Source organism: Peromyscus californicus, unplaced genomic scaffold, assembly GCF_007827085.1.
Source record: "Peromyscus californicus insignis strain IS unplaced genomic scaffold, ASM782708v3 Scaffold_8__1_contigs__length_139910024, whole genome shotgun sequence".
NCBI classification, from domain to species: domain Eukaryota; kingdom Metazoa; phylum Chordata; class Mammalia; order Rodentia; family Cricetidae; genus Peromyscus; species Peromyscus californicus.
This window is the reverse complement of record NW_026294606.1, coordinates 67,552,926-67,572,191: the sequence shown is the minus strand read 5'-3', so window position 1 is coordinate 67,572,191 and position 19,266 is coordinate 67,552,926. Positions and strand designations below refer to the sequence as shown.

At 40.6% G+C, this 19,266-nt stretch overlaps 1 pseudogene; it reads right to left on the bottom strand.

Moving 5' to 3' along the window:
* Positions 1 to 11,830: 11,830 nt before the first annotated feature.
* On the bottom strand, positions 11,831 to 14,273 carry LOC128102912 (40S ribosomal protein S6-like; annotated as a pseudogene).
* Positions 14,274 to 19,266: the final 4,993 nt, after the last annotated feature.

Sequence of the window (19,266 nt, the reverse complement as noted above, 5' to 3'; positions counted from 1 at the left end):
CATTTTACTGACTGAGCCATCTCATCAGCCCTTCTCCCTCTTTTCAAAAATTATATTTATTTATTTACTTGCTTACTTATTGTGTGTTCCCATGTGTGAGCTCAAGGTCAGAGGACAACTTGCTGGAGTTGGTTCTCTCTTTATACCATGTGGGTTCCTGAGATCAAACTCAGATCATCATTAATGACAGTAAGTGTCTTATACCCCCCAACCCCCACCCATTGAGACAGGATATCACTCTGTGGCAAAATTGGCCTGCAACTTGCTATGAGATCACACTGACATAGAACTTGTAACAACCCTCCTGCCTCAGTATCTGAAGTGCTGGCATTATGGACATGCCCCACTGTAACAGGCTTTCTCTTATACCACCAACCAGTTCCCAAATCATGACATGGAGACTTATTATTAATTATGAATGCTCAGCCTTATCTTATGCTTGTCCCACTCACTCTTATAACTTAATTTAACCCGTTTCTCTTCATGTACGTTTTGCCTTAGGGCTTTTTACCTTTCTTTCATTCTGTATGTCCTATTTTGTGTCTGTCTGGCAGCTGCCTGGCTGGCTGGCCCCGGACATCTTCCTCTCTTCCTCCCGTGTTCTCTTCACCTCTGTTCTCTCTTTGCCTCTTTTTTCTCTCAAGCCTAGATCCTTCTTCCTACTTATTCTCTCTGCCCACTAGCCCCACCTACCCCTCTATTGCCTAGCTATTGGCCATTCAGCTTTTTATTAGACCAATCAGGTGTCTTAGGCAGGCAAAGCAACACATCTTTACATTGTTGAACAAATGCAGCATAAACAAATGTAATGCATCTTTGCCTAGTTAAAAATAACATTCCACAACACCCAACTACATCCAGCTTTGTATGGTTCTTCATCAAAGTTTAAGGATACAATGTGGGAACCCAGACAATTTCTTTAAATATTGTAGATCACATAAGATCTGCCCATCCAAGTATGGTTGGACCCACATAATATTGTTTTGACATTCCTCCTTTTCGGAAGTGGAGACATCTTCTTTATCCACTGGTATCTGAGCCACCACTGTGACTTTGACCAAAAGCATAAACAAGAATGGTTAATGTGATATGAGGTCTGGAGCTTAGGTATCAGGAGAGCTAACAGCTGTGTCTTCACCCTTCTGAAATACTGTCCTAAAACATGTGACAAAGTCAGTCCAGTGCAGGGGGGCAGGGAAGGCAGCCATGAAGCAGGGAGCCAAAGTGCTCTAGCCAACACCAACAGTCAACATCACTTGCTAGATGGGTGCATCAGGCCCCCTTCCACCTTCTAGCTCAGACAATCTCCTAGTTTATACAACTGCATCATTGATCCCAGGAAGAGGAACTGCTTAGCCAATCCACAGAAATAAAATGCATTGTAACTGTTAGACATTCATGTGGGGTGTGGTTTGTTACTCAGCCACAGATAACTGACAGAAATTTGTGATCAAGGTGCCCCCAAAATGTTGTGGCAATAAATTAACTATCAATGAATCAATGAACATGTTCAAAAGTTCAGATTAATTGTCTTCCAGATAATTAATCATCTGGAAGAAATAATGTTTAAATATGAGAAGAATCGAATCAGATAGTCTTAACTATTTCTCATGATCACAAAGTAACAGTAACAATCTTGTGAACCAAATAAGTAATTTTCATGTGTATGTATTATTATTCCTCCCTAAATCCATGGAAGGTGTTCTTTATGAATACCTTCTACTAAATGGAGGAACAACATTGACATTCATGAAAATTAACAAACAGAAACCAAGTTAGAATCTGGATGACATAAGAAACAACTAACTATAAATCTTAGATGTCAGGGGAGACCTGGGGTGTGAAGATAATTGGGACAATTTGTTCCAGTGCTGAGTCTCCCTCTGTGGCAGCTGGTGGGTTAATATCCAGTCTCTGCATAGACATTCAAGTGAGAGAACCATCCATGCTCCATCTTTAGAGAATCTCCCATCTATATCACCAACAGAAAATATGTTCATCTAAGTTTCACTCAGGCATCTCTTGTGTGCTTTTTGAACCCTGAAGTGTCTTCATCCACAATATTAAAACAAACTTTGTATCCTTCTGTCTTTTGTACATTGACTCCTTGTTTGTTTTCTGAAGTCTAATTCTTCTACATGAGATCCCTTCAAATGGTGGAAGACTGAATGTATTCCTCCAGGTCCAATATCTATTTGAATATTCTTCTGTGTATGATTTGTGGACACTTTGTGCTTCACTTTTACTTGCCATGATACCATTCCATTAAAAAAAAAACACACCTCAAATCCAATTCTCAGGGCTATAATCTATATTCTGTGTGGGTCATCATCAGTAATTCATAGGATGAGACTGAATTTTCATAGTGCTGTCTCTAAACCTCTATTATTGAGACACTGGGATTCTGTCAGTTAGGAAGGAGAAGGGAATGTCTTTGTAGCATTGGTGTGGAGAGGATAAGATGCAGAGGACAAACGATGCTTCCATATGTAATTGCCTGGAGAGTGCCAGCTGTCTGTCCCCTCCTTGTCTTCTCTTTTATGAGAATCCCCACCTGTGCTAGTTAATATTTTACTCTCTGGGTTGGTCACAGCCACTGATTTACTTAACTGCCTATTGGTTCAGCATAGCACCCAAGCTGTCTAAGAACTCAGTCTTTCACCAGTTTCTGAAACACTGCACACTTCCGTGGAGACTTTTATTTGCATTTCTGGCCAGCCTGCAGCTGGTGGCATTAGATTTAATTTCTCTGATGCACATTTTTCTTTTTCCTGTAATGAAAGTCATCGAAACAAGTGTGCAGTGCCCATATTATCTTCTGCTCTTAGTCCCCAAACCGTAACTTTTGGGACATCAACTTGAGTGAAAGTGGAGGCAGCAGTGGTGATGAAAGTGATGATGGAAGATGCAGGAGTTGCCTGGGTTCTGTGTACTCTCTGCTCAGCCATACCAGTCTTTTTGTGGTAGCAGTATTCACAGGCACTGAGATGTGAGTTAACCTCTTTGTCCATATAACTATAAACTTAATGTGGTTCTTTTTTAAAAAAATATTTGCAGTTATCTTTAAAATAAGATTTTTTGACATTATAATGTAATTATAACATTTCCCTTTTCTCCCTCCAAACCTCCCCATATACTCCTCCCCACTCTCCTTCAAACTCACGGCCTCTTTCATTAATTGCTATTGCGTGCATATGTGTATATTGATATGATGTGTATGATTAGGTGTAGGTATGAGTATATGTATATTACATATACATTCCTAAATATAATCTACTCAATCCATGTAATGTTACTCTTATGTATGTTTTCAGGTCTGACTGTTTGGCACTGGATGACCAACTCACGTGCTCTTCCCTGGGGATGGCCACCTTTCTCACTCCCAGCTCTCCTCAGTTGCCTGTCATTTGTTGTGTAGGGTTGAGGCTTCATGGACTTTTTTCTTTCTACTTTGTCATGTCCATTGGTGTCATCCTTCTTCAGTGCACATTTGGGCAGCCATGTTGGCGTGACTTTATGGGTGTAGCTTCTGACATTGCTAGGAGACACAATCTCAGCAAACTCCTCCAGCTTTTACAGCCTTTCTGCCCTTTCTTCCACAATGTTCCCTGAGTCTTAAATATGGGAGTGTTTTGTAGCCACTGGGACTGGATTCCACAACTCTTCATTCTGATTGGCTGTTGTTTTCTGTAGTGATCTCTATCTGTTGCAAAGAGATGTTTCCTTGATGTAAGTCTTTTTTTAATTATATTTTTATTATTTAAAAGAATTTTAAATTTAAATATGTTTTGATTATATTCTTCTCCCTCAAGTCTTTGTATATCCTCTCCCCTCCCAATCCACCCAAATTTAAGTTCTTTCTAAAAAATAAAAAAGAAACAATTAACCCCCCAAAACCAAGAAAACAAATACCCCCCAAACCCCAACAAATTGTAAGCAAATAAAAGCATACATGCCAAAAAAACCCACAAAAAAACAAAAAACAAAAAAAACAAAAAAATTGTGGAGTCCATTATATATTGGTGGTTGATATACCCAGTATCACTCCATTGGAGAAAAGTGATTTTCCTTTTCCCACCAGGCATAAGTGACAGTTCAGGTGTTGACCTTTACTGGAATGGCTAGGTTTTCATTCATTCACCTTTTTAAATATATCAAAATTTATTTAATGAAAATATCAAAATAATAAAATGAAAAAAAAAAAAACCTATCACTTTGGAGTTGAACACGGCAAACTGACAGAAGGAAAGGAGCCCCAGAGAAAGCACAAGAATCAGAGACCCATTCATTGGCACCCTCAGGAGTCCCATAAAAACACTAAACTGGAAGTCGTAATATACATGCAGAGGACCTGGCACAGACCGGTGCAGGTCCTGTACATGCTGCTTCCGTCTCTGTGAATTCATAAGAGCTTTGCTCATGTTGATTTAGAGGGCCTTGTTCTCCTGGTGTCTTCCTTTCCTTTGGTTCTTATACCCTTTCTGCCTCCTTTTCCGTGGATTCCCTGAGCTCTGAGGGGAGGAATTGGATGGAGACATTTTATTTAGGGCAGGGTGTTCTGAGGTCTCTCATTCTCTGTGTAATGTTTGACTGTGGGTCTCTATATTTGTTTCCATTTGCTGCAAGAAGAAGCTTCTCTGATGGTGGCTGAGCAAGGCATTAATCTGTGAGTATAGCAGAATATCATTAGGGGTCTTTTGATCACTATATAAATATATGTTTATACTTACATATATTATTATTGTTATTGTTATTATTATTTAGACCAGTATTATTTGGTTTTCCTTAGGTTCCTAGCTATCCAGTATCAGGTTTTGGTCACTCAAGGAGTGTCAGGTACAGGATACATCTTATGGAGTGGGCCTAAAGTCAAATCAGTTATTGGTTGGTGACTTCCACAAGCTTTATGCTGCCATTATCCTAGGATATCTTGCAGGCAGTACACCATTGCATATAAAGGTTTGGTGGCTGGTGTGGTGTTTACATTTCTTTTTTGATATTGGGCAGAATACCTTATATCCATATCTATTTTATTTGTCTGGGATACTTCACTCAGGATGATTTTTTTCTAGTTCCATCCATTTGCTTGCAAATTTCATGATGTCTCTGTTTGTTTGTTTGTTTTTAGTTTTTCGAGACAGGGATTTTCTGTGTAGCTTTGTGCCTTTCTTGGAACTGACTCTGTAGCCCAGTCTGGCCTTGAACTCACAGAGATATGCCTGCCTCTGCCTCACAAGTGCTGGGATTAAAGGCATGTGCCACCACCGCTCGGCAATGAGTAATACTCCATTGTGTAAATGTACCACATGTTCTTTATCCATTCTTCATTTGAGGGGCATCTAGGTTGCTTTTTACTCTGGCTATCATACAGCAGCAATGAACATGGTTGAACAAGTGTCTCTATGGTAGAATGAAGCATCCTTTGGGTATATGCCTGTGGTAGTTTGGATTTAATTGGCCACCATAATCTCATAGGGGGTGGCACTATTAGGAGGTGTGGCTTTGTTGGAGTGGGTATGGAATTATTGGAGGACATGTGTGTGTCACTATGGAGGTGGGCTTTGAGGTTTTCTATGCTCATGATACCACCCAGTGTCTCATTCGACTTTCGATTACCTGCAAGATGTAGGACTCTCAGCTACCTCTCCACCACATCTCCCTGCATGCTGCCTTGCTCCCCTCACTGCCATGATGATAATGGACTGAACCTCTGAAACTGTAAGTGAGCCACCTCAATTAAATGTTTTCTATATAAGAGTTGCCATGGTCATATTGTCTTTTCATAGCAATAGAAACCCTAACAATGCCCATGAGTGGTATAGTTGAATCTTGAGTTTGGTTAATTCCCATCTTTCTGAGGAACCATCACACTGATTTCCAAAGTGGCTGTATGAGTTTGCACTCCCATCAGCAATGGAGGAGTGTTCCCCTTGCTCCAAATCCTAGCCAGCATGAGCTGTCACTTGTATTATTGATCTTAGCCATTCTGACAGATACAAGATGAAATCTCACAGGAGCTTTTATTCACATTTCCCTGATGGCTAAGGATGTTGAATATTTTTTTTAAGTGTTTCTCAGCCATTTGAGGTTCCTCTATTGAGAATTTTTCTGTTTAGATCTAGACCTCAATTTTTAAATGAGTTATTTGTTCTATTGATATCTAGTTTCTTGAGTTTTTTTAAAAATATATTTTGGGTATTAGCCCTCTTTTAGATATGGAGTTGGCAAAAATCTTCTCACTCTATAGGCTGTCACTTTGTCTGAATGACATGTCCTTTGTCATGCAGAAGCTTCTAAGTTTTATGAGGTCTCATTTATTAATTGTTGATCTTAGTGCCTGTGCTAAATGTGTTCTGTTCAGGAAATCTTCTCCTGGGCCAAGGAGTTCAAGGCTATTCCCCACTTTCTCTTTTATCAGCTTCAGTATATCTGGTTTTTATGTTGAGGTTTTTGATCCATTTGGAATTGACTTTTGTACAGGGTGATGAGTATGGATCTGTTTGCATTCTTCTACATGCAGCCATTCAGTTTGACCAGCATCATTTGTTAAAGATTCTGTCTTTTTTCCAGTGTGTATTTCTGGAATCTTTATTTAAAAAAATCAGGTCTCCATAGGGGTGTGGAATTATGTCCCAGTCTTCAATTTGATTCCATTGATCAACATGTCTATTTTTGAACCAATACCATATTGTTGTTACAGCTTTGTAGTACAGTTTGAAGTTCAAGATGGTGATACCTCTAGCAGGTCTTTTATTATTCAGGACCATTTTAGCTATTCTAGGTTTTCTTTTTGTTTTCATACAAAGCTGAAAATTGTCCTTTCCAGATCTGTGAAGAATTGTTTTGGAATTTTAATGGGGATTGCATTAAATCTGTAGATTGGTTTTGGTAGGATGGCCATTTTTCTTATGTTAATCCTACTGATTCATGAGCATGGGAGATCTTTCCATCTTCTGATATCTTCTATTTCTTTCTTCAGTTGCTTAAAGTTTTTAGTCATACAAGTCTTTTACTTGCTTGGTTAGAGATACCTTATGATATTTTATATTATTTGAGGCAATTGTTAAAGATGTTGTTTCCCTGACTTCTCAGACTGTCCTTTTTATATAGGAGAGTTACTGATTTTTGTGAATTAATTCTGTATCCAGCTACTTTGCTGAAAATCACTCTTTTAAGGGTTGTCCCTTCCCTTCTACAAAAGATGTTCATTCTACAAAAACAATCCTTCCTCCTTTCCTCTCCCATCCACCATCTTATAGATCTTGTTAGGAAAGGACAATAAATAACACATACAAATGCAAGCCAGACATCTATTTAAAGAACAACCTCCCATTCATTGAATGTTTATCAGGGAAAATTTAATAATGTCATTCTCTAGCAAAATGGCTGGGGTACTTTATGAGTAGGGTGTGAGAATAGTCGCTTCCTGTTTTTATGAATATTTATGAGTTTTATGAATATATTCTTATTGTTATAGGTATAGAATTGCATCTTGGGGGTACCTGCTGAAACTTTTGAGGCTGTTATCTTCAAAGACAAAGAATTGGACCAGGGTTGCATGCATGGAAAGAGAAATAGAGGCAGTTTATTAAGAAAGGGAAAGTACTACTGAGAATGAGAGTGGTCAAGTGACCCGAGGGAAAAGCATGACTCAAAAGTGGTGGGCAGCAAATTCATCATCTGTTATAAGTCATTTACATAGCTCCTGCCTCTCCCATGTTTGTAAATCCTATATTTTGTGTGTGGGGGGGGCGATAATGTGAGAGCCAAAGTTCCATGTTAAGTTTTATTTACTATGCCTAAGAGATCCATGAAACAAAAATACCTCCGATCAGCAAGCTCCTTGCCCAAGGACAGACAGTTCCTGAAATATTGGAGCCTATTGTTTATAACAAGCCACATGTTTGTTTGGCCCAACTATACCCGATGTCCTTGATAACATGTAGGTGAGAGATTCACAGTCAGGAAATACATCAGAATGTATGCTTGCCCCTGATTGGACCTGATGGCAAATACTTAAGCCCCTGCAAAATGAGACTTGGGGCCATTTCCTGGGAACCTGGGTCCAGACCTGGCTGGAACCCATCTACCTGGCCAGTACAGTGTTTAATTAAAGCTTGCTTCAAATTTGACTTTATAGTAGTGGTCTTATTTTCTTCATTGGGTGGGATTAACAATACAAATAACCCCTCCCCACCCCCAGTTATTTTTGGTTAGTATTTTATCAATCTAGAATTTCACCTGCTGGAATCCCATGTTTTGTTCAGGAAAACACACACACAACAGTGAAGCATGTGTTTAACTTTTTGGCCCACAGTTAGCTTGTGGTTCTCTAACTGATGGCTTGCTTAATTAACACACTTCTGCAGGAGACAGGGTTTGAATTGGCTGTTAGCTCAATAATGTGGCAGGAGATTAGGGAATGGAGAAATTATATCAAGATTAACATATGAAAGGAGCCAGTTGGCAGAGAAAACCTGGGAACCATTCTCTACCTGGCTCCATGCAGTAAGCGGAGCAATTGTTAACCCCACTGGTCAAGAATAAGACTATTACCACAGTTTAAAGTAAAATTTGAAGCAAGATTTAATTAAATGCTGACCAGGTGGATGGGCTATGGCCAGGTCCATACGCAGGTTCCCAGAAAATGACCCAGAGTCACATCTTACAGGGGCTTAATTACTTCCCATTAGGTCCAAACATATACCCCGAGGAATTTCCTGCCCATGAACCTCCCATCCACATGTTATCAAGCATATTTGGTGTAGTTGAGTCAAACAAATTTGTTTTAGGGAGTGAAAACATGTGGCTTGTTATCTCCCATAAGCAATATCCTCCAACGTTTCATGAGCTATCTTTCCTTGGGGAAGGGGCTTGTAGATCAGAGGTGTTTTTGTTTCATGGATCTCTTAGGCACAGTAATTAAAACAAAATATAACTCTGGCCCTCATGCTCCCCCCTTGAGTTGTATTCTGAGTCAAATCCTTGACTCTGAAGGGTACCTGTTTATATTGGGATCTAATAACCATCAGCTTAATGATACTCAAACAGGAATTGTCATTTAGTTAAGGCATCAAAGATGCAAGAATTAAGAGCAATTAGTAGAAACAGAAGGGCCAACGGCTTTGTGATGACTAACATCAGAGTTACTATCTAAAAGGAACCTGGAAATGAGAATGGGGACTAGTTACTTACTTCCTTTCAGGTCCCCCTTTTTGCAATGATTTTTTTAGTACAGTCAGATTATTTCTAATGATTCCTGAGTGGTTTGTATAGAAACAACAATTTTCTTTTAAAGCTATACAATAACCTCTGTTTTTCATAGAGCAGGTTGAGTGCCCTATCACATTGTAGAACTATTTCAGCTAATGAATGCTGTGGGATGGTCTGTATGTCAAATGTGTTGCTGATTGGTCAATAAATAAATCACTGATTTGGCCAGTGGCCAGGCAGGAAGTATAGGCGGGACTAACAGAGAGGAGAATTGAGAGAACAGGAAGCTGGGTGAGGGAGACACTGCCAGCCGCCATCAGGAGAAGGAAGATGTAAAGTACTGGTAAGCCACAAGCCACGTGGCAAGGTATAGATTAATAGAAATGGATTAATTTAAGCTGTAAGAACAGTTAGCAAGAAGCCTGCCACGGCCATACAGTTTGTAACCAATATAAGTCTCTGTGTTTACTTGGTCAGGTTTGAGCGGCTTGGGACTGGCGGGTGAGAGAGATTTGCCCTGACTGTGGGCCAGGCAGGAAAACTCTAGCTACAAATGAATCTACCTGTTGATAGATCTGGGTCTATTGGTTTTAACAGGTACCTTTCCTGATATGCCAATATGCACTATAAGTAGCTATTTTTGTCCCCTATGCTAGGGAGTTTCCTTTGGATCTAATATTCCAGCCTGTTGGGGTGAAGTACTCTTCTCTGTAACAACTTTCTGCTGAAACTAGAATAATGCTAGTCAAAGGCAAGGAGGGAATTCAGGCAATGGGGAATTCATCAGAAGCATCTGGTTTGCTGACCCAGCTGAAGAGACAGGGAACATTCACATTGGTTGGAGTGAGCCACATCAGCTTTCAGTAAGTCCAGAGCTCACAGTCATTTGGAGCAGGTTGTAGTCAGCAGCTGATGCTTGGATGGTATCTGTCAACTGAGTGGAAATCTGCTGAGACACATTTAGACTGGACAGAAGTTAAAATATAGGAACTTATAGGAAAATCTTACATTTGAGACTCTCAGGCCCATAGGTCTAGTAGTTGGGGGAGGATAGAAGTCCCAAGACCAGGAGAGAGAGAGAGAGAGAGAGAGAGAGAGAGAGAGAGAGAGAGAGAGAGAGAGAGAGCGCTCAGGAATAGACAGGTGGGGAAATTTAGGCCATATTTGTCTGGAGTCCTTTTGACCTGTGAGAAGTGGATCTCAATTCTCTGAAGCTTGCATGAGCTTTTCAGTTACAAAAAGACAAAAAAGTTTTAGGTATTAGCATTACCAGTCTCTACTGAAATCCACATTTTAGAAAAAGCAGGTGACAGGTATCTCTAAAACAGCTGGAGTAGACTCTCACCTTTGAGTCCTAGCAAAGCTATAGACTTGGGTTAAAAAGCAAGAACATTTTTTCCTCTGTTCAGAGAGCCATATATAGATTGGACAGAGATGATGAGAAGCACCTTTAAAGTCTACTTAGAATGGCTTTATCAAAAGGCATCTTCTGAGGCCAGGACAATATGGCACCATCCCTGAAGTGGCCTTCGCAATTTGGAAAAGGTACAGTGCCCTTTTCTTCGAAGGCAGCTGAATAGGCAGTGGGCCGATGGCTTCTGATGTGCAATGGAACAGCAGCTGAAACAGTTATTCTTGAAGAGTAACTAAGCTCACGCCTCGCAATAGTAAACTGGCATTTGACAGAGGGATGTGGAGAAGAACGGGATGTTAAGATGAAGCCATATATACACAGCCAAGAATGGACAGCTGAATTAAAAAATCAACAACAATTTCCAGAATTTAAAATCCTGAATCATGACATGACACTAGTGGAATTCAGGTGTTTCTGGTACATGGACTGCTCTCACCCAATGTGAGGTTGAACTGTCGACCTTGTGTACATCCTACTTCACAAATGAGTCTGTCAGATATGCTAAGCCTATAGGCTGAAGATGATGCCCCAACACTGTGGAGAAACCTCAGGTGACTGTCCAGGCAGCTGGCTGTTTCTGTCAACTCACAAATTTTTTGGAAGTTGCTTGCATGCACTTTCTGTTTTTATTTTTGTTAGCTAATATTATTTCCTTCTTGGGTCTCTGAGGGAGTTGAAGATTAGTTAGTTATAGTTGAAGGTTAGTTAGTTATAGTTGAAGATTAATTAGGATAGAAAGTGAATTAGATACATTTTGGACTTAACAAAATAGGATAGATAATGAAATTATTTTCTCTGAATTTGTCAAATACAAATGGACTAGACATTGTTTAGACATTTATTACTTGTATATATTGTATATAGTCATTGTACTTTTGTATATAGTTTTTCTTTTGTTAGTTATAACCTTTTTCTTTTTTTTTCCTTTTTATTAAAATAGAAAAGGGGAAAAAAAAAAAAAAAAAAAAAAAAAAGAAACAACACAAATGGGGGGGGCGTTGGGGGGAAGGTGAGGGGGACGGGAGGGGGGGAGAACAAGGGAATCCGTGACCAATATGTAGAACTGAATTGTATTGCAAAATAAATTAAAATAAATTAAAAAAATATATATATATATAAAAAAAAAAAAAAAAAAAAAAAAAGAAGACAACCAAAAGAATTTTAAAATCTTAAACTTGTGACTGAACAGTAAGTAGTCAGTGTTCTCCCAGCTTATTAGAGAAGTCCACTGGTCAATGTGAAAACTCTGAACTTTTGAAATCTTAGTGTAACAATAGCATAGAAGAGGGAAAGAAATATGAAACATTTCCCATTTTCATATACCTTAAATCACTTACTTATACCTTTACAACTTGCATTTCTATATCTTAAATCATTTTCTGATACCCTCAGGACTTACTTAAGCTTTCACATCTTCACACCTTTATATATCTTAAAACATTTTCTTAGACCCTCAAAACTTAACCCTTTTTTTCTTTACACTTACCAGAGACAGAAGTAGTTATTACTGAGAACAATCATTGCAAAGCATGCTCCTTTAGTGGAAAATTACATCTGAAATTTATCTTTTAGTATAAAGCCTGTTAGCAAGACAAACCTGTCTACCTTTTCTCAACAGGAGACCTAGTAACTCTAGAAAAAGGAAGGTCTAATTTTTACATATGAAGTGAACTAATAAGGTGGCTGCAGCCTTGGGGAAGAAGCTGGTTGCCTGCCTCTGTAAAGCTGACAAAGCTATAGTTAGTCCAATACCATCAGAGATCTGAGAAGGATACACTATAACAGAACATATAATCCAGATGTCTATGTATCAGTTAAAATGACAGAGACTGGTCCATTACCTAGACAGTCATCCCAGGCTCCTGTGGTCTCCATGGCATTGGGGACAGAGGTACTAGGGCAGCATCAGTCTTTGGCTACCATGTTCAGAAGATGAGAAGCTTCCCTGTGGAGAAGGAAGATGGGGGACTGACTTTACTCTGTCTAGGCAAAGTGGGGCAATCAACTCTCCAGTGTCCTGCTTGTCCACAATTTGGGCTGGGTCCTGGCCGCAGGTGCTGAATTGGAGCAGTCTTGCCCATTGGTTAGGGTTATCACAATCTAGGTGGAGTTGTCATGATGTGCCATCATCTTCTTTGGAGACCTTGGGGTCATTGCTAGGAGCTGGGGGGGTCTCTTTCATAGTAAGCTTTTCCACTAAACATTTTAAATGTCATATCAGATCTCTGTTTGAGAACCATTATCTATTAAGTATATCTGAACTAAACAAACCTAGACCTAACCTTAAAAAACACATATATCTTTTACCCCTGTAAAAAGATCTTTCAACCCCCAAAAGGTGGAGACTAGGTTGAGACACTGTTTCAAGTTCTTTGCCAGACACCTAGGCAATTGTCTTGCTGCATCATAAGATAGGAACAACCCAGTTTCTAGTGTTTAGTATTTGGTGCTCATAGCTGTGGCCTTAATTTTTTTTTTAAGGTATGATCATTTATTTGTTACCCTTAAAGACTTTTGACTGGACTCAGACTTAGAAGTAGAAGCTCTCAGAGAGGACAGCCTATGTCTCTTGGTGATCTGTTCCTGGCCCTTTTCTTTGGCTTCCTTCATTCTCTTGGCCAAAAGTTTAGCATGCTCTGCAGCTTCCTCCTTGTTTTTTTTTTTTTTGTTTGTTTGTTTGTTTGTTTTTTCTTTAGAGCAATACACCAGCCAGCGTTTGTGTTGCAGGATACATGGAGTAATAAGACGCTTGGGTGCTTTGGTCTTGGGCTTCTTCTTTGTTTAACGACTTTCTGACCTCGTATTGGCAGACATCATCTTCTTTAGAGAGATAAAAAAGCTTTTGGATTTTGATAGCTCTTTTAGGTCCCAATTGATGAGGCACAGTAGTGTCTGTCAGTCCAGAAATATCTTTCTCTCCTTTTTTTACAATAACGAAGTTGAGAACACTGAGATTGGCATCCACAATGCATCCTCGAACAGACTTGTGCTTCCTCTCTCCAGTTCTCCTTGGTCATAACAAGAATGCCCCTTACTCAACAGCAGGGGCACTCTGCCATGGGTCAAAATGCCTTGCTTCAGCCAGGCGGTGGTGGCTCACGCCTTTAATCCCAGCACTTGGGAGGCAGAGCCAGGTGGATCTCTGTGAGTTCAGGCCAGCCTCGGCTACAAAGTGAGTTCCAGGAAAGGCGCAAAGCTACACAGAGAAACTCTGTCTTGAAAAAAAACAAAACAAAACAAAACAAAACAAAACAAAACAAAAACAAACAAAATGCCTTGCTTCATGGGAAAACCATGTTTGTCATTCCCACCACTGAGTCTGACCACATAATCCTTCCACTCTTCACCCAGAGCATCAGCAGCCTCTTCTGTGGCTATGCGCTTCTTGTAGAACGTATGAAGCTTGCGCTCACCATCCACTTCAATGAGTTTCTGACAGCCTGTGGCAGGGAAGGAGATATTCAGCTTCATCTTGACACAGCTGACTGCCTAGGAGGTACCACGAAAAACAGACCTGGCTTCCCCTTAACCCAAGTCACCTGTGGCCTTAATCTTTAACCTTTTACTTTTAAATTGAAATATTAATAATATAAAACATTTTACAAACTTTAAATGCTCCATAGTCTTATAAATTTAAATATTTTAAAAGCCGTTCCTTAAAAAATAGCAAGTTTTTAAATTTACTTTTTTGGTAAAACTCCAAAATTTCCTCTAAAAAATTTTTAAAATCTCTCAACTGCGTGTTCCTGCAATATCAAAAATCAAGTACCTTAATTTTAATTTTTTTTTTTAAACTTCACGAGGGAAGATACAGGGCAGAACCACAATCTGCATAAGGCAAAACCAAGGTCCAACAGGAGAAACAATACATAGCTCATATCTGGGATTCATTCACATCCCTTCAGGCTTTCCTGAGGGGCTTGGATCACCTCCTTGGCCCCCATCCTTGGAGCATACACATAGCCTGCCTTCTAGAGCCCAGCCTGCTCCATTTCGTTGTGGCTGGTGCTTCTGGTGACTGTCACATGGCACTGGCATTTCCAAAACTGCTGGGGTCCACCATTGCAACGGGGCTCTCTTTAGGAACTCCAGCCTTGCCACACATTTGCGAGTCTCAGCTGTTCCCTATGAACCCTTCATGTCTTTCAAAGCAATATCACCTATGTGACTCTGACGTTACAAAGTTTGGCTGCCAGAGCAAGGTCCGTTCTTGCATATGAAAGCATGGAGGGGACAGCTTTAATACTGTATTAAACAAGCATTATTTTTAAATCCTATTTTTCATAAACCTTGTTTTCAGGATAGGGCAGGAATTATCATCTAATTACCATCCTAATCCAAATACCTTGGAAACCTATTGTTGCCTCCTTGGTAGGCCCACTCCATGTGATCACCTTTAATCAAGATGGTGGTGAAGTCACATGACATCTGCCCTCGCCAATCCTAGCAAAGATGGCTGTCAGCCACTTGGCTGCTTAAAGGTGGTGGCAAGCCAAGTGTTGCTTATATCCCAAAACAGAATCATGCCACATGGTTCTTTTCAGATTATCTGTGCATAGACTTTTAACTATCAACTCCCAGTGTTACTAATTTTAGGTTAACTATTTTTTCATAGATTTTCCACCATACACAATAAACTTGTAAATCTTGAGTTACAGAATATTCACTTTTTTTTTTTGGCTGTTCTGCTTTGCTTTCTTTCCCCCGCCACAGGATCAGGGAGATCAACTGACACGGGACGGAGACTCTTAATGACCAGAGAGCTCAGAGATAAATTCTGAGCCCCAGCCTAAAAGCAGCCATGGCAGCAGTGGTAACTGGTGGCTGGTGGCGACAGACAGCAAAAATATCAGACCCGTTTCTGCTTCAGCTCCATGCTGGCAACAGAACTTACAGACACACACTGAGGTCCCATTGAACCCCCTCCATGACCGCACAAAACAGATGCAGACTATGACTCACCAGGAAGCCTCTGTAGATGCCTGCTGGCATTTCTCGGCATGGCACTTCACCCCTATAGTCCACAGAATGAAGGCAGCCTCGGAGCCCTGGAAGGTCTCCAGCCATGTGCCTCCTGAAGCAGCCCATCAGCCCCGGAGATGGGAGCAAAAGACCAGTTTTAGAATTTGGGTGGGTAATCTGAATCTCCCTGGGGGCCTGAAGAAAATGTTAATCCCACTGGCGGAGAATAAGACCACTATTACGGTTTAAAGTCAAAATTGAAGCAAGTTTTAATTAAATTCTGGCCAGGTCCATACCCAGGTTCCCAGGAAATGGCCCTGAGTCAGGTCTTTCAGGGGCTTAATTATTTCCCATCAGGTCCAATCAGGGGCAAGCATACATCCTGACATATTTCCTGCCTGTGATCCTCCTGCCCACATGTGACCAAGCACATCTGGTGTAGCTGGGTCAAACAAACTTGTTGAGGGGAGTGAAAAACATGTGCCTCGTTGTCTCCCATAAACTAGAGCCCCCAGCATTTCAGGGACTGTCTGTCCTTGGGCAAGGGCTTGCAGATCAGAGGCATTTTTGTTTCATGGATCTCTTAGTCATAGCAATTAACACTTAAAATGTAACTTTGCCTCTCACATTATGCCACACCCTAATCACAATCCATCACAGAGGGAAGTCAGGGCCGGAGCAGAAGCAGGAACCTGGAGGCAGGAGCATGGAGGAGTGCAGCTTGCCAGCCTGCTCTCCAAGGCTCACTCAGCTTATATTTTACAAAATGCAGGGCCACCTGCCCAGAGATGGCACCACCACAGTGGGCTTGGCGCTCCCACATCAGCCATCAATCAAGGAAATGCTCCACAGACTTGCCCGCAGGCCAAGCTGACCGGGCCATTTTCTCAGCTGAGGTTTCCTCTTCCCAGATGACCTTAGTTTGTGTCAAGTTGACAGAAAACCGGCTGGCACAATGATCTTTAATTTTATTGCCTAGGAGTTCTAGTTTAGTGTGTGTCTGGGAAAAAAGAACCAGTTTAGGACCAAATGTTTTCAGCCAAGAGAAGCATAAAGTTAACTTATCTCTAGTTAGATTTTTTTCATTCCTGCCCCCCAAATACTTAAAAGTGAAATTAACATAATTATCAAAAACAAAACCAGCTGGAATACCAAATGGCAATTTTTCTCTTTTATATTTATATCATTCCTTGATATATTGGAGGAGTGGCAGGAAAAAAAGGCTGAATGATAGGAAATTAACAAACTTAATATTCTGAAAGCAAACAAAACCAAAAAGAAACCAAATGCTCTGAAACCATCTTCTGAAAAAATAAAATGCAACACGGATTCCTTAAAACTCTAAAATCCAGTGCCCTCAGATTGAACCCATGGACACTCAGCCAAAGCAAGGGTGATCTGAGCCCCAGAAAAAAACCTCACCAACTTCTACCCAAGGAGGCAGTGCTGGCAGGGTGGGCATAATGGGCCATGCTGGTATCTGGTGCCCACCCAGGTGAGTCCTCCAGTGAAAGATCATCCTTGGGGCCCCACAGTCAGGCACCTAAAAGTGTCAACTCAAAAACACAGCTCTCACTCCAAAAGGAATAAGAGATTGTTTATCCTGGAGCCATGGAAGAGACCACAGCCCAGAACATAGATTGAAGTAACCCAGATACATGTTCCGATATGGTAACGGCTAATGAACTTTTCACAGTGATAGAAGAAAAAGTCATGACTCGTAGCATTTTGAAAATACATCTGTGGAAACATCAAAGTCGGGGAAGTCTCTGTTATAATCCTCAGATGTTTTCTGGTGACATCAAAACCTTGGGGTTGCTGGAAGGGATTTGTTTTTACATTCCAAAGGATTTATCAAATAGTCTCAAGGATGGACGTTAGGTCACTGTGGGTAGTGAATGGCTTATGGGAACTAAAGATAGCCCAGGGTAATTTGGCTCTGGACCTGTCACATTCCAACAATCACAGGCATTCTAATTAGTCAATCAGCCTTGGAGAGGTTTAACACAGGTGCAGTTTTTTCTCTGGGGACTTCAGTTCACACTGAATTAATAATAATACTCAACTATATAAGAATGAAATATATAAACCGTATATATAAAAATAATAGTAGTTACATGTAATTATATTAATAATCAAGGATGGACTTGAAATAATACATACAAATTCCTTAGCTTATTGATTGACAGACACCAAGTGTTCAATAAATATTATTTTGTCTTTTTTTTTTTTTTTACCTTTTTTCCTAAGAAATAGAACCTCCCACAGAGCCAAGGAACTTGTCCAGCATTGTATGCATGATGATTAAAGTGTTTCTCGTTTGGTGTATTTGAGCACAATGGGTTCACTGGGTGAGTGCGTAGCCAAGTACAACAAGGTGATAGAGTGAAAAATATTATTCACAGCAAGTATGAAACCTCTAGAGCAGTTCTCAAAGTGATGCTTCACTTCCAAAAAAGACCTGGCATCAGATATAGAGGTGGGCACATTCCTGAGCATGTACAGTTCACAGTTTGAGGCCAGCCTTCTTCACACATTACCTGTTCAAAATGGCCAGCCAGGAGACTGGAGAGATGGCTCAGTGGTTAAGAGCATTTGTTGCTCTTCAGAAGGACTGGCTAGTAGTCAGCACTTGTATTGAGTGGCTCACCACTGCCTGTAACTCCAGCTCCATAGGATCTGATGCCCTCTTCTGGCCTTTGTGAGCAGTGCACTCATATAAACATCCCCATATGCACACACACACACATATAAGGCTAATCTCAAGCAAAAGAACAATTTGACGAAAGGTTTTCCATGAGTTAAACAGGCAGCATCTCTCTCCTTTAAGTTAAGGAACTTGACACCAAAATTACCTGTCTAGCTGCCAACGACGTGCTCAGTGTGTTTTCCACTGAGAGTCCAGCATCTTTTTCTTTAGTTCCCTCTCCCGGGATAAGTGTGATTACACTGGATTCCTCTACGTGACTCATACTCGTTTTATGCAGCACATCTCTCTAAGCAATGTCTCCCCAGGTAGGCTTTGGGAGGTTTGCAATCTCTTAGATATTGGGGTTTAGCTCCCTCTGGTTAAATTCAAGAGATGAGTTTTAGGTAATGAGAAGAGGGATCCAGGTGTGATGGTGCATACCTGTAGTCTGCCATAGTAGAAGACTTGTGTGAGTTTCTGGAGTGTGAGTTTGGCCTGGGCAATGTGGCTGGGGCCTTTCCCTGACAACACAAAAGGGGTTGGGCCCCCATTAAGACACCTCTTCTGAAAACAGCTTGCCACTCTCAGGACTAAACTCTGCAAAACACTAAGACGTGAGGATGTTAGTTTTGGGCTACTCTGCCATGCCTCAAGGAAAGAATAAATAAGGCCCCCCACTAACCTTGTGTGCCTCTGGGAACTGCTTCCTCATCTCAGTAAAGTGTGTGGGACTTATGTTAGTCTGTTCACTTAAACTTAGAAGATTGTTTCCAATTCCTATTTCCAGGAGCCCAAATCTAATTTCACTCCTTTGCTCCAAGCTCTGTTTGCTTATCCTGATATTTGATTGTCTCTGTCAATCTGGTACCCAGATATTTGGTCCAACACTAGTCTAGATGTTTCCATAAAACAATGTTTAAAAATGTGATTAGCCCTTTCAATCTGTAGACTTTGAGTAAAGCAGACAATGTGTGCAGACCTCATCTAA